At 41.2% G+C, this 15,697-nt stretch overlaps 1 long non-coding RNA gene and 2 other non-coding genes across 3 annotated transcripts; 2 read left to right on the forward strand and 1 right to left on the reverse strand.

The window, feature by feature from the left end:
• Positions 1-514: 514 nt before the first annotated feature.
• Positions 515-4,106, forward strand: LOC111961165 (uncharacterized). Its single transcript, XR_002876962.3, has 3 exons — positions 515-751; positions 3,361-3,493; positions 3,599-4,106. It is a non-coding gene; the product is annotated as an uncharacterized lncRNA (long non-coding RNA).
• Positions 4,107-5,562: 1,456 nt separating this feature from the next.
• On the forward strand, positions 5,563-5,635 carry trnav-cac (transfer RNA valine (anticodon CAC)). The gene has a single exon. It is a non-coding gene; the product is annotated as a tRNA-Val (tRNA).
• A 1,834-nt stretch (positions 5,636-7,469) lies between these two features.
• Positions 7,470-7,542, reverse strand: trnav-aac (transfer RNA valine (anticodon AAC)). The gene has a single exon. It is a non-coding gene; the product is annotated as a tRNA-Val (tRNA).
• Positions 7,543-15,697: the final 8,155 nt, after the last annotated feature.

Raw genomic sequence — 15,697 nt, forward strand, 5'->3', positions numbered from 1 at the left:
TTTTTTCATCTGGAGCTGAAACATGGAGAGAGGGGAGGAAGAGTGCAGTTTAAAGGTTTATCATTAATAACTGACACAATTATATAATGAATACATATTAGAATAATACATAATAGTTAATGTATTGTGACTGGTTAGTGTTTTAATTACTCAACAAGTAGTGCCCCAAGGTGGGATCGAATAGTGTTTCAAAAGAAGCAGAAAATGTAAAATAAGGTCACCAAAATKTCCTTYACGGCTATACACTTATGGCTGCTGACTGGATGAAACAAATGATATTACTAAACTTAAGCAATGTTTTACAAATTGGTAATAAACTGAATTTTAGTAGTAGTAGGAGAAGTAAACGTTTAACCTGTAATTGTAATCATGTAGTTGCAGTGTAATATTCCACCACTAGATGGCGATGCTCAATATCATAATTTTCCATCAAAGGAAATATATATTTTTTAAAGCTGACAATTGATGAAATACTGAGAGGAAAATGCACAACTTGTGGTTAATATGTTCAGGATGGGAGGAAAAAAAATACAAAGTTACCTAGTTAGAGAAATGTACGTTAAGCCTCTTAATTATTTCAGTCCGATTTGACTTATTTTACGAAGTCAGCATGGCTTAACATAGTTTCTTTCGTTTATGACCTCGACATTGTTGCTGGATAGATACTTTCATATCTAACATACTGGCGATGCTAGCTAGCTAACCTCATACCTGGATGCCTCACTCTASTTCCCGAGAGAGCAGCATACTGGTAAGTCAACTTTGTAATMATCTTTAAAGTTGTTTTACATGCAATCGTACAAGCTAGATAGATAGATATTTTGTTAAAAAGCCTGTTGTCATTCCTTTGTTGTTTCTTTGGAACTAGCTAAGTTATCACTAGCTAGTTAGATGGATACTAATGTGATGTACAGGAGGCTACAGTAACGTTACAGTATTAYTGAACAACAACAATATAGCCTTGTCACTACTAGTTGGCAAGTTCCAATTCTCTAGGCCGTCCAATCACAAACCTGAAGCCCCCTGTCCCCAGCAGGAAAGACCAGGAAAAAGTGTTGGCTATAGTGTTGGCTAAGGTACAACTTCCTATTGAGGAAATGTAAGACAACTCCGTGTCATATTTAGAGTTACTGACATGAATAGATGCATATACAAGCAATCTATCAAATGTATTTTATAAAGCCCAATTTACATCAGCAGTTGTCACAAAGTGCTTATACAGATACCCAGCCTAAATCCCCAAAGAGCAAGCAATGCAGACGTAGAAGCACAGTGGCTAGGAAAAACTCCCTAGAAAGGTAGGAACCTAGGAAGAAACCTAGAGGTACCTGACTTTGAGGGGTGGCCAGTCCTCTTCTGGCTGTGCTGGTGGAGATTATAAAAGAGGACAGCCATTTAGCTAGATTATTCTTCAAGATGTTTAAACGTTCATAGATGACCAGCAGTGTCAAATAATAGAGGGTTATAGAGGGTGCAATAGTTCAGCACCTCAGGAGTAAATGCCAGTTGGCTCTTCATAGCTGAGCATTTAGAGGTTGAGAGAGACAGTAGGTCCGGTAGAGAGAGACAGGATCTAACAGCGGGTCTGGGACAAGTTAGTACCTCCGGTGAGCCTTGAGCAGGTCAGGGTTCCATAGCTGCAGACAGAAATAGCAGACTGGATCAGCAGCATGACTAGGTGGACTGGATACAGGGACAGCCAGGAGTCGTCAGGCCAGGTAGTCCTGAGGCATGGTCCTAGAGCTCATGTCCTGCATCCTTTATTTAACTTGAGTGTAGACTAAGCCATAGAGGTTTGTAACTTCACATGATTTAGCCTAGTTGTCAATCCAGATCTTAATATTTGATATCCTTTTTACTGTACACTGTTGATAGTCATTTTCCCCAAGCGAATCACTGAATGGCCTACCACATACTAAAAGGATGTGGTCAGGTTGACACTTCTAAGTCATAATAACACAGAACACACACACACACACATCAGATTGCAAGGGCAAGTACAATGAGCAGTTGGGAAAGTTAATTCTGCTGCGTGGGTTGCCAGATACACACACACACACAAACTTAATTCATTTGTTGTATTGTATTTATTATGGGTCCCCATTAGCTGCTGCCAAGACAGCAGTTACTCTTCTTCAGCTCCAGCAAAAATAAGGCAGTTATACAATTTTAAAAGCATTACAATACATTCACAACACATTAAGTGTGTGCCCTCAGGCCACTACTCTACTACCACATATCTACAACACAAAATCCTTGTGTACGTGTGTGTACAGTGCGTATGCATGTGTYTCTTCACAGTCCCTGCTGTTCCATAAGTTGTATTTTATCTGTTTTTTAAATCAAATKTTACTGCTTGCATGAGTTACTTGATGTGGAATAGAGTTCCATGTAGTCATGGCTCTATGTACTACTGTGCGCCTCCCATAGTCTGTTCTGTTTAGGTTAGTGTGTAGTCAAGGCTTTGTCATTAAATTATATTGTGCCTATTTTTCAGATCTGCCAACCTGCTCGGTGGGTGACAGGTAACCGTCTTTCCACCAAGCTGTTCCAGGCCTTGAGTGGCACTCTAGAACTTCCAGAGGCTTGTAGATCTGAGGCAGTGTGATGTGATCCAGGTATTTATCAAACACACGTATACACACTCACTCAGTTTTGTTGTATAATTATTTTAACTTAAGAAAATTGTTCCTCTCTTTTAGATCTGACACCCCTATTAGCTCAACCACAGTCTTCACAGCTGCAGTCGTCTGCCCCTGCACCTGATACACCGGCCACGACAGGTGACACACATGCACACTCTCCCTCACTTCGGGCTCTATTCAATCAGATCCGCTTTAGCCAACATCCACATAGCGGTTGTTTTGGMGGTGTCTGAGGTGGAACTGTGTTAGAGCTGTCAAATTCACAAGCGGCTCCTGGCATTATACCTAAAGCCGACATTGCCAATGGAAGAAACAGAGTCACATTAACATAAATCTCATGCAGCCCTGTTTACAAGTTAGAGCACTGGAATTTGAGATGTAATCTACACCTCAATTAGGCTGATAGAAATCCTCATTATTTAGTTTAATGATTTTGAATTTGAGCTTCATTATTTCTAATAACCTACACTTTCTTGTTCTGAACTTGTAACGCGAGTAGGACGGGTGTAGTTTTGTGACAATGATCAAGAGCTGCTGCTTACTGATTTGACAGATCCAACACAGTTACACCTCCGACACGGCCAAAACATCCGCTATGTGGTGTCGGCTATCACCGGTTAACACTTGATCTGATTGAATCTAGGCCTTACAGTCATTTATTTAGTCTATTTAGTTGTATGATTATTGTCAGTTAAGAAAATTGTGCCTCTKTTAGATCTGCCACCCCCAGCAGTTCAGCTGCAGTCACAGCAGTCCTCTGCTGTGGTATTTAATTTACCGGCTGTACCAGTTCCTACTACACTGGCCGTTAAAGGGAGAAACTTTTGAGGATTCCCAGATGAATACAGGTAATTCAGAATTATATTGCATATGCTCACTCACACCAACAGATGTACACACAGACATGTTGTTGATAAGTATACTTACTGTCACTTTGTGCATCTCTCTTTCAGATCTGTCATGCACTCCACCACTGGCTGACAGCCTCACCTAGAAGTGCATACACTGGGCCTATCAAGACTGACAAAGCAGAGATGGGTGGCTGAAAAGGAAAAACAAAACAACATGCACACACACATACACATACACACACACACACATACACACACACACACACACACACACACGTTATCCACAATGTAAATAAGTTGTAATTGTTTATTTAATGTTTGCTCTATTATATTTTAGTATTGGAGATATCTACTCCTATATATCCATTATCAATATCTGCATAATTACTCTAAATATCTATCAAATCAAAGTGTGATTGATAATATTGTAAAAGACTATGTGTACAGTTTTAGGAAATTCTGTGTACTTTTTTCTGAGTTGAAAAACATGCCTCCCTCTCACACACACACACTAGACCCAATGTAAATAAATTGCAATAACTTGTTTATTTTATGTATGCTCCATTTTATTTGAGGAAAATATCTGCAATAAAGTACATTCACAGTTAAAGCAATGTCTTTGGTTTATTGGATATTTCTCCTAATACAATGTGTGACCAGAAGGAAGTCGGAAGACCTGCAACCATTGGACTGTGCAGGTTTTGTCATCTGGAGCTGAAAAATAGAGAGATGCGGAGAGATAGGGAGGAAGAGTGCAGTTTAAAGGTTTATCAATTCTATACAATTCTATAATGAATACATATTAGAATAATACATAATAGAGTGATCAATAGTTACTGCATTGTGATTGTTTAGTAATAGTTACTGCATTGTGATTGTTTAGTAATAGTTACTGCATTGTGATTGTTTAGTAATAGTTACTGCATTGTGATTGTTTAGTAATAGTTACTGCATTGTGATTGTTTAGTAATAGTTACTGCATTGTGATTGTTTAGTAATAGTTACTAAACAATCACCACATATACCTCATATATACATATATACACCCACATATACCTCATATATACATTAACACACAGAAACCGCAAATCCTCCATATAATTAATTTCATAGGCCTAATAGTACTGTAGAGCTCTTTTTACTTGCACAYAATATAGCTGGGTCACCCTGTCCTGTCCTTAGGGGTCCACCACCCTGCAGCGCCCCAACCCAACACACCCCATTCATCTTTAGGATCTTAGTGAAACATTCATTTATTGGTTTCAGGTGTGAGGCCAGAGTGACAACCCACAGGATGACAGACCCCCAGGGCCAGAACTGAGCAGCCCAGCAGGTAGAGATGGCCTAAATAGGCATCTCCCTTGACGTGGGATGGTTTTCAATGCAGACTCCTTTAATCTTACTGTATTCCATATAAGGCATCCAGACCTTATGAAGGTTGGCCAGTATACCCTTAATCTTGTAATAAATCAAATCTAGTGATACATAACTTGACATTGTGGGAGGATAACCAACCTTCCAATGAAAGGCAGTGCATTTCTTAGCCGCTATAAATGCTTGGTTACAGAGTTTCTTCAGATAACAGTCTCCAGTATCAACATTTCCAAGCAAACAGAAACAGGGAGAAGGGAGAATCTGTAGACATGCTGAGATAAAAKAACATACTCTTTGCCAGAATTCAGCCAGAATTCAGCCAAGCTTCACAAGACCAAACCATATACAAATACATCCCCTTTGTGTTTTTTGACAGATTTTTGTTGGGGATTTTTTTATTTTGCTAATTAGGCACGGACAACGATTTTAGGAGGTTAACAMAAAGTGTGTGGGTTGGGAATATAAATAAAATCAGCCACACAGAAAAGAACAGATAAAGTGTTTAACTTTCAAATTTGCTTAAAGTAAAAGGCAATCAGTATGTAAATTATTTATATTTTCCAAAGGAAACCACTATATGTGGGGAAAATCACGACACAGGAATGGGATAGGAAAATGTTAGTCCCGATACTATAGAGAAAAACAAATAAATATACCAAGACAASCGAGWTCAGAGTGCARRGTAATMACCRGTTTCCGTAGTGTAGTGGTTATCACGTTCGCCTCACACGCGAAAGGTCCCCGGTTCGAAACCGGGCGGAAACACATTTTTGTGCCTAGTAGAATTATATCTACTCAATTTTCAACAAAACCATTAGTGAAATGGTAGCTTACACCGATGGGACCAATATTTTTTTTAAACTCGCAATGTCAAATGGTCACGTAAGTGTAGCCTCATGATATCTCAATAATGGCCACCGTAAWTTGGATATTTTAGTGATATAACATTTAAAAAAGTGAACTATACCTGACAAGTATGAGTGGTTTAGGTAAATTTCCCCATCCTTTGTGGGCTCAGTCAAGTTACTTTTAGCTGATGTTTACCCTGCAAGCTACTGGCAGAAACTTTGTACAGTTGGCTAAACATAGTGATAAGTAGACCTAATGCACTTTTTTCTCCAACCCAACCTAGCGAAGTGAGCAAACATGGTCCCCTTTTCAACATTGCTTTTTAGTGTTTAATCACAATTGCTGCTGATAGGCTACACTGATTGATGAACCATGTCAAATTKGCTAGCTAATAACAGATCACATCAATATGGCTAGTTAACAAGCTAACATTCGGGGGATAAACAAGATGGCTATATTTGCTTGCCATCTATAGTGGTGCTGACAGTAGTCAGACTGACAACTTTACCAGGATAAGGACTTGCTGATTTCAAGTGCTTTCCAAAATCAAATAACATTTTATTTGTCACATGCGCCAAATACAACACTACCTTGATATACTTGCAAGACCTTAACCAACAATGTAGTTCAAGAAATAGAGTTAATAAAATATTTACTAKATAAACTAAAGTTTAAAATCAAATCAAATCAATCAAAAGGTAACACAATAAATGTACATAACAATAACGAGGCTACATACAGGGGGTACCGAGTCAATGTGCCGGGGTACAGGGTAACCGAGGTAATTTGTAAAGTGACTATGCAAGATAATAAACAGAGAGTAGCAGCAGTGTAAAAACAAAAAGGGGGGGTTCAATCTAAATAGTCTGGGTGGCCATTTGATTAGTTTAGTTGTTCAGCAGTCTTATTGCTTGGGGGTAGAAGCTGTTAAGGAGTCTTTTGATCCTAGATTTGGTGCTCCGGTACCTCTTGCTGTGTGGTAGCAGAGAGAACAGTCTATGACTGGAGGGTGACTGGAGTCTTAAGACAATTTTTCGGGCCTTCCTCTGACACCGTCTAGTATATAGGTCCTGGATGTCAGGAAGCTTAGCCCCAGTGATGTACTGGGCCRTACACACTACCCTCTGTAGTGCCTTGTGGTCAGATGCCAAGCAGTTGCCATACCAGGCGGTAATGCAACCGGTCAGGATGCTCTTGATGGTGCARCTGTATAACTTTTTGAGGATCTAGGGACCCATGCCAAATCTTTTCAGTCTYCTGAGGGGGAAAAGGTGTTGTCGTGCCCTTTTCACAACTGTCTTGGTGTGTTTGGACCATGATAGTTTGTTGGCGATGTGGACACCAAGAAACTTGAAACTGTCGACCCTCTCCACTTTAGTCCTGTCGATGTTAAAGGGGGCCTGTTCGCCCCTCCTTTTCCTATAGTCCACGATCAGCTCCTTTGTCTTGCTCACATTGAGATAGATAAAGCTAGCTACATGCCAAATGGATAGGCTACCCTCATGTATCTGAAAATACATAATTGATGTTTACTGATCATGAAAAACATGCAGTTGCTTGCTGTATAACTCTGATATAGCTAAATGTGGAATAATCGGAAATGTGTAGTTCTGACTATGTTCTTCAAGAAGTAATGATATTAAAACCAAACAGTTAAAATGTATTTAATTAACAATACCTTGAAAAATGCACATAGCCAATGCACCGCATTGTGACGTTTTATTGATAACTACCTAATGGCATGAAAATATGTTTCCGCCCGGTCTCGAACCGGGGACCTTTCGCGTGTTAGGCGAACGTGATAACCACTACACTACGGAAACTGTTAGAMGTTGTAGGAACGTGATAACTACTACAGTACGGAAACAAGCAGAAGTAGTAGCAAAGAATGATCGTGGCCACAACCCCACCACCCATAATAGACAAGCGGGATACTGAACCCTATGGAAATTGAACACACAGTATGGCCAGAGATGACAAACTAAATAAAATAGTTCAACGGCAGTAAGGAAGGGCAAAAGTTTGGAATGGGCAGTGAGTTCCATGGCAAAGTCATTTGAATTAATTTCAGGAATTTCAGGGTCAACCACACACACTCACAGGGCAGGGCACGTTATCGTTGATAACTGTATCTGAAAACCCATTTGTTATTGTTGCAGCATTGTCTATGCTGATTTACTTTTGCCCGTGGCTTCTTCGCATAATTGAACATCGCTTCGGAGGCTACTAGCCCATCTGCAGTAGCAGCTACACTACATGGCCAAAGGAGTGGATTTGGCTATTTCAGCAACACCCGTTTCTGACAGGTGTATAAAATCAAGCACACAGCCATGCAATCTCCATATACAAACATTGACAGTAGAATGGCCTGTACTGAAGAGCTGCCCCGGTCAACTGTAAGTGCTGTAATTGTGAAGTGGAAACGTCTAGGAGCAACAACGGCTCAGCCGGAGTGGTGCACACAAGCTCAACATGAAACAGGAACGCGCCGAGTATATAAAGCACTAAAAAATCGTCGTCGTCGTGTTGCACACTCACTGCCAAAGTTCCAAACTACCATCTGAAAGCAGCGCTCGGACAACAAATAACTCTTCCGTCAAGGCAAACTTCATGGAAATAGGTTTCGCATAGCTGAGCAGCTGCACACAGCTAGATCACCATGCGGAATGCAAGCGTCAGCTGGAGTGGTGTAAAGCTTGCCGCCATTGGCTCTGGTAGCAGTGGGAAAGCATTCTCTGGAGTGATGCATCAGCTTCACAATCTGGCAATCTGACGACGAATCTGGGTTTTGGCGATGTCAGGAGAAACTGCTGCCAATGCATAGTGCAATGTAAAATTTGGGTGGAGGAGGATTAATGGTCTGGGGTGTTTTTCATGGTTCAGGCTGGGCCATCACTTAGTTCAGTGAAGGGCAACCTTAACGCTACACAGGCATACAATGATATTCTAGACAATCCTGGTGCTTCCAACTTTGTGGGCAAAGTTTGGGGAAGGTTTTCCTGTTAGCATGACAATGCCCGTGTTCAAAAGCAAGGTTCATACAGAAATGGTTTTGTAGAGATGGTGTGGACATGACTGGCCTGCACAGTAGCCCTGACTCAACCCATCGAACATGTCTTTTGGGATGAATTGGAATGCGATGGGAGCCAGACCTAATCGCCCAAGCATCAGTGCCCGACTTCAACTAATTGCTCTGTTGCCTGAATTGGAAGCCAGTCCCCTATTACAATGTTTCAACATGTAGTGGAAAGTTCCCAGAAGAGTGGAGGCTGTTAGAGCCGCAAAGGGGGGACAAACTCCATATTAATGCCAGGATTTTGGAATGGAGAGGTTCGACGAGTAGGTGTCCACATACTTTTCCTGCGGTGCCAATCTCCGACCTGTCGGACCCGGCCCATTACAGAACCCTACCCCAGCGCAGTCACCTATACCTGGGCTCGACGGACCGCTTCCTCCTGGTGCTCCGGTGCAGGGTTCACTTCCAGCAGAGCGACACCGATGGGGAACGGGACAGTGGGAGGTGAGGGATGTGTTGCTGGATTCGGCTCGGAGACTCAGAGTAGCCGGGTATGGAGGGAGCTGGCCGAGTCTCTGTGCGCCGTGGCCAGCGTAAGCCCCGGATAGAGCAGGTACTGGTCTCATCATCTCCACCACGACTACCAGAGCAGCAGGGATGAGTATGGGGTTCCGGCTATGACAGGCTGGGTGAATGCGAGATGCTAGGGCTTAAGGGACTGCAATCCACTTCTCATCCATAACACCATGGGGAGTGGGGGTCAGGAGTTCCGTAGGGCGGGTATGGAGATCATTATGGGTTATTTGATATTGTGTGTGTTGGTTGAGTAACTTTGGTGTCCTAGGAATCTATTTATCTGTGTCTTTCTTTTCTATATGTCCAGTGCCAGATTAATGCAGGGGCTTACCAGGGCTGAAGCCCCTGGGCCCAGGCCCATGGGGGGCACCAAGAGGAAGCAAATGTAAAAAAAAATATTATTTTTTATTACAAAAATAAAATATATATTGTATATATTATATGTAGTATATATATATATTTTTTTTTTACTGCAACAGCCAACCTCAGGATGACTCAGGAGCCCACTCACAATGAGTGTAGACAGCCTGCTTCTGTCTAATGCAGCTCTGCTAATCATCAGATGGGGTAGGAGAGGAGATAGGAGCCCCACATGGGTAACTGGGGGGCTCTGCCTTGATTAATACATGTTTGTAAAATAAACTGCATAATAAATAAATGTAAATAAATGTGACTTGTCAATTGTGTGAGTTAGGGGCTGGGCAAAACTTCAGTCTCGTGAACAAGGTCTTCACATTTTTCATAGAGATAAGCGATTCATAGAGTACCCTTGGAAGGTTTTAAAAGAAGTGTGAACAATGACATCTTTTCGGGGCTCATTATCTGCATATTGTGTGTGTTTGTCCAGGTGATGGTGAGGGTGTGGAAGAGAGAGGCGGTGGTTCAGGAAAATGGCTACCTTAGCATCCTACAGCAGTGAGTCCCCACACACACACACACCTGCAGACAAGACCTGAACACCTTCAAAGCACAGTGTACACACACCCACACTTGTCAACACCACATCATTGACAAAGCCATGCTACACTCTCTTTGGCCATATTAGATATGGATATGAATCAGTTATCTATGTTAATTGATTTAAAGCATCTCAGACTTAACTCAGCACCCCCTCTCTTCCTCAGTGAGCACTGCTCTGACAGTGCTACCACCCCAAATGTTTTTTTTRTTTTTTWWWAACTGCAAGTCTGTTAAGAACAAATTCTTATTTACAATGACTGCCTACCCCAGCCAAACCMTAACCCGGGCGACGCTGGGCCAATTGTGCRCCGCCCTATGGGACTCCCAATCACGGCCAGTTGTGATGCAGCCTGGAATCGATCCAGGGTCTGTAGTGATGCCTCTAGCAGTGAGATGCAGTGCCTTAGACTGCTGCGCCATCATGGAGACCCTGTTTGCTGTAAGCAGATGACTGTCTTTGGGAAGCACCTCACCATGCTCAAAGGTATGAGGGCCAGATGGCCAGTACTGACAACTCATTTGAGAGTCAATACTAGTTCCACTGACACAATAATTGGATTAGATAGATAGATTAATGTTACYTAAACTGCTGCCTCTTGACCTTATTTCTCTTCTCTCTCGCCTTCTCTTCCTTTTCCCATTTCAACTMTTTTCTTTCCCCCTCTCTTCTCTCCACTTTTCCAGTATTAAATTAGTGTTCTCTGGAGGAGGTGACTGTGAAGGATGTGAGGATTCTGCCAAACATCGACTCCTCCTACCTGCCCATGATGCCAGGAGGATATGTGATGCTTGTCGACAATGTGTGGTACGACTGCGTTTTGGGAAGGGGCTGTTTCCAGTTGAAGTCGGAAGTTTACATATACCTTAGCCAAATTCAATTAAACTCAGTTTTTCACAATTCCTTGCATTTAATCAGAGTAAAATTCCCTCGTCTTAGTCAGTTAGATCACCATTTTTTTTTAGATATGTGAATGTCAGAATAATATAGGAGAGAATGATTTATTTCACTTTCATTTCTTTCATCCACATTCCCAGTAGGTCAGAATTACATAACTCAATAGTATGGTAAGCATGCTTAAATTGTTTATTGGGTCAACGTTTCAGGTACTCACAAGCTCCACATATCAGTTGTGAGTTTTTGACCCATTCTCCTGACAGAGCTGTGTAACTGAGGTCGGTTTGTAGCCTCCTCTCGCAACGCTTTCAGTTCGCCCACAATGTTCTATAGGATTGAGGTCAGGGCTTTGTGATGGCCATTCAATAACTTGATTGGTTGTCTTTAGGGCCAGATTTGCCACAACTTTGGAAGTATGTCTTGGGGTCATTGTCCATTTGGAAGACCCATTTTGCCGACCTAAGGGCTTTAACTTCCTGACTGAATGTCTTGAGATGTTGCTTCAAAATATCACATAATTTCTTTCCTGTTTAATTTAATTGTTGTCCTTATTTTTAATTATTTGTGAGTGCATAATATTTCAGTTTCCTTCTCTTTATTTATGCAGTCAAGCAATTATTTTTTCACTTTTTTTCTTTATCATTTTAATCTTTTTTGATATGCTGCCACCCACCGCTATTTTATTTAATTATGTTTATGTTTTCTTTACACTCCCTGTCCGCTTTGCTCCATCCCTCACCACCCTCCCTTCGTGTCTTCTATTATCACTCCCTTTGAGTTCATCTCCCTTTTCGTGGCCCATTCATTGCGGACTTATGTTCATTATCTTCTCTACCATCAACACACACCCCTCCTTTTTATACACACACCACATCAATTCAGCTTCTGTGCTCTAATGCTTCCCCCTTATTTCTTATTCCTTCTAAAACATTAAAAATATTAACTCTGAGTATCCATCCTTCACACTGCGCGCCAAACAGTTTCTATACAACTTTTTTGTTTATTCCGTCAACTAACACACACCCACCACAAGACATCAACTATGAAGTGATCATTTTCAAAAAGTTAAATCTTTGCCCCATGTGCAATAGTATTGCAATTAAATATACAACCGTAGTCTGGTCTTTTTTATAATGCGGTTTTTTTAGTGAGGAAGTTTTTTGAGTTTTATCTTTTTTCCTTTAGCTTTTCTGAGTTGTGCTTGCTTTTTTTTTTATTTTTTTTTTTCTGTGTTATGTTTTTCGATCGTTATTTTATTTTGTTATATTTTTTTTTTTTTATTATTTATTTTATTGGATTTTTTGTAGATGGGTTTTTTTTATCTGTTTGGTATTTTTGATTACTTTTTTGTTTATATCGTTTTTTTTTTTATTTCTATTTTGGTTTTCCTTTATTTTCTACAGCAATCGTTCAATATTGTGTATCTTAATTTTATATTTTTTTTTTATTTTTATTTTTTTTTTTTATATTTATTAAATTACAGGATTTATAACAGGTTCTTGCTGTTGTTTACTGGGATTGCTTTCAGTTTCGCAGCCCAAGCTAGTTCATGCGTCATAGGGAGACAGAACGTGTCTCCTTCCTAGCGGTATGATGCTGCGTCGTCCCTGGTGCTTCTTACTTGGGTGTGCGTGCTTGTTTGTACGACGATGAATGCGCGTACCTTCAAGGCGTTTGGAATTGTGCCAAGGACTGAAACCAGACTGTGGGGTCTAATTTTTTCTCTCAGGTCTTTCGCTGATTCTTTTGATTTTCCATGATGTCAAGCAAGAGGCTGCAGTTTGAACGTAGCTGAAATACATCCACAGGTACACCTCCAATTGACTCAAATTATGTCAATTAGCCTATCAGAAGCTTCTAAAGTCATGACATAATTATCTGGAATTTTCCAAGCTGTTTAAAGGCAGTCAATTTAGTGTATGTCAACTTCTGACCAACTGGAATTGTGATACAGTGAATTATAAGTGAAATAATCTGTCTGTAAACAATTATTGGAAAAATRACTTGTGTCATGCACAAAGTAGATGTTCTAACCGACTTGCCAGAACTATAGTTTGTTATAAAGAAATTTGTGGAGTGGTTGAAAAAYGAGTTTTAATGACTCCAACCTAAGTGTATGTAAACTTCCAACTTCAACTGTATGTGTGTAACTGTTTTATTTGTGCATTGTGTTGACTGGACAATGTTAGTACCCTACATTATAAGTTGGTGTCCACACATAAGACACGATCCTGGCTCAGTTGACATGCCGGTAAGTGAAATCAAACAGCTGATCAAGCTGTCATGCGAGCAAATGTTGCAGACAATACATTCACGGGTTACTATGGAGGAGTTGGTTCCTGACTCAAAAGGAATACCCTGCTGTCTCCCTCTGAGCAGTAATGGTGACAGGCAGCCCTATCTTATTTCTGGGAAGAACAGTTTTCAAACACCTTTCCATTTTCTCTACCCTCCTCCCCCATCCCTTTCCCCTTCTTCACCTCCCCCCTCCTCCAGGTCGWGGGTGCAGCATTGGGGGCTGKAGTGTGTCACTCCCCCCTCTGTAACCTGGGCCACTGTTGCACTCTCTCCTTCACTGTCACCTTCCAGATATTCAAGGCAGGAGGACTCTGTGAGATACGGTACACACTGGATGGGGACACACACCGTGTGTGTGTGTGTGTGTGTGTGTGTGTGTGTGTGTGTGTACTTGGGTGTGTCTGGTGATACATTTTTTGTAGTAATAATCATTATTATTGTCATCCTTTCTCTCCTTTTGACGGTGTTAGTGCTGCACGGGTTTAATGGTTTGATGAAAAGCAGCTAAACACAGCGATCAGGTAGTTCACTCTCCTCTCCTAGTAAACCAGGAATCAACAACAACAGCAGAAAATAATACCGGCTGCATCTCAATAGTATATTGTGGCCTCCTCTCCTATTATCCTGTCCTTTTCTCCTCCATCTTTGCTGAGCGAGAGGTTGACTAGGACTTAGCTTCCACCTGTTATGTTTAAAATGATTTCTTTAACATGTCTCCTCCCCTGCATATACACTGATTGAAGTGAATTTAACAAAGTGACATCAATAAAAGATCATAGCTTTCACCTGGATTAACCTGGTCAGTCTGTCATGGAAAGAGCAGGTGTTCCTAATGTTTTGTACACAGTACACAGTACAAAACACACACACACAACAACACAATATGTATATATATATACACATATATATATACACATACACACATATATGTGTATATATATATGTGTGTGTATATGTATAGTGTCTAGTTTGAGAAACAGACGCCTCACAAGTCCTCAACTGGCAGCTTCATTAAATAGTACCCGCAAAACACCAGTCTCAACGTCAACAGTGAAGAGGCGACTCCGGGATGATGGCCTTCTAGGCAGTGTTCCTCTGTCCAGTGTCTGTGTGCTTTTGCCCATCTTAATCTTTTTTTATTGGCCAGTCTGAGAATGGCTTTTTCTTTGCAACTCTGCCTAGAAGGCCAGCATCCCGGAGTCGCCTCTTCACTGTTGACGTTGAGACTGGTGTTTTGCGGGTACTATTTAATGAAGCTGCCAGTTGAGGCTTGTGACCCCAAAAGAATGGTCTTTTCTTTCAAAAGCAAGGACATTTCTAAGTGACCCCAAACTTTTGAACGGTATATATATATATAATACATACACAACAGTACAGTCAAAAGTTTAGACACACCTACTCATTCAAGGGTTTTCTTTATTTGTACTATTTTCTAACATTGTAGAATAATCACCTCACAGAAGGCCACATGGTTTCACATGGGTTCTCTTCACACCCCAACAGGTTTGTTGTTCTGACCATAGAAATAGAATAAACTACTTCTATGGTTCACACATCAGTAGCAGCATGAGTGTTACAGATCAAATCAGTGACATTTAGATAATACTGTGGCTTCTGCCTCATCCTCGTTTAGATCTTAGGCCCTCATCTTCACACTCATTTCTCTCAATCTGCATCTTTCGCTCTCTTTTCTCCTCTCCAATTGTCAACACTCCCTCCATTCAGTCACCTTATCTATCTCCTATTCTTCTCTGCTGTAAACTGCAGCTTCATATGTTGACTCAGCTATAGAGAGAAAGGATGACAATAATAATGATTATTACTACAAAAAATGTATCACCAGACACACAACACACACACCAAACACACACGGTGTGTGTCCCCATCCAGTGTGTACCGTATCTACAGAGTCCTCCTGCCTTGAATATCTGGAAGGTGACAGTGAAGGAGAGGTGCAACCTTTCCAACAGTGGCCCAGGTTACAGAGGGGGAGTGACCACATACACGCCCCAATGCTGCACCCTCGACCTGGAGGAGGGGGAGGTGAAAGAAGGGGAAAGGGATGGGGAGGAGGGTAGAGAAAATGGAAAGGTGTTTGAAAACTGTTCTTCCCAGAAATAAAATAGGGCTGCCTGTCACCATTACTGCTCAGAGGGAGACAGCAGGGTATTCCTTTTGAGTCAGGAACCAACTCCTCCATAGTAACCCGTGAATGTATTGTCTGCAACATTTG

The sequence above is a fragment of the Salvelinus sp. IW2-2015 genome, linkage group LG4q.1:29 (assembly GCF_002910315.2).
Source record: "Salvelinus sp. IW2-2015 linkage group LG4q.1:29, ASM291031v2, whole genome shotgun sequence".
In the NCBI taxonomy this organism is placed as follows: Eukaryota; Metazoa; Chordata; class Actinopteri; order Salmoniformes; family Salmonidae; genus Salvelinus; species Salvelinus sp. IW2-2015.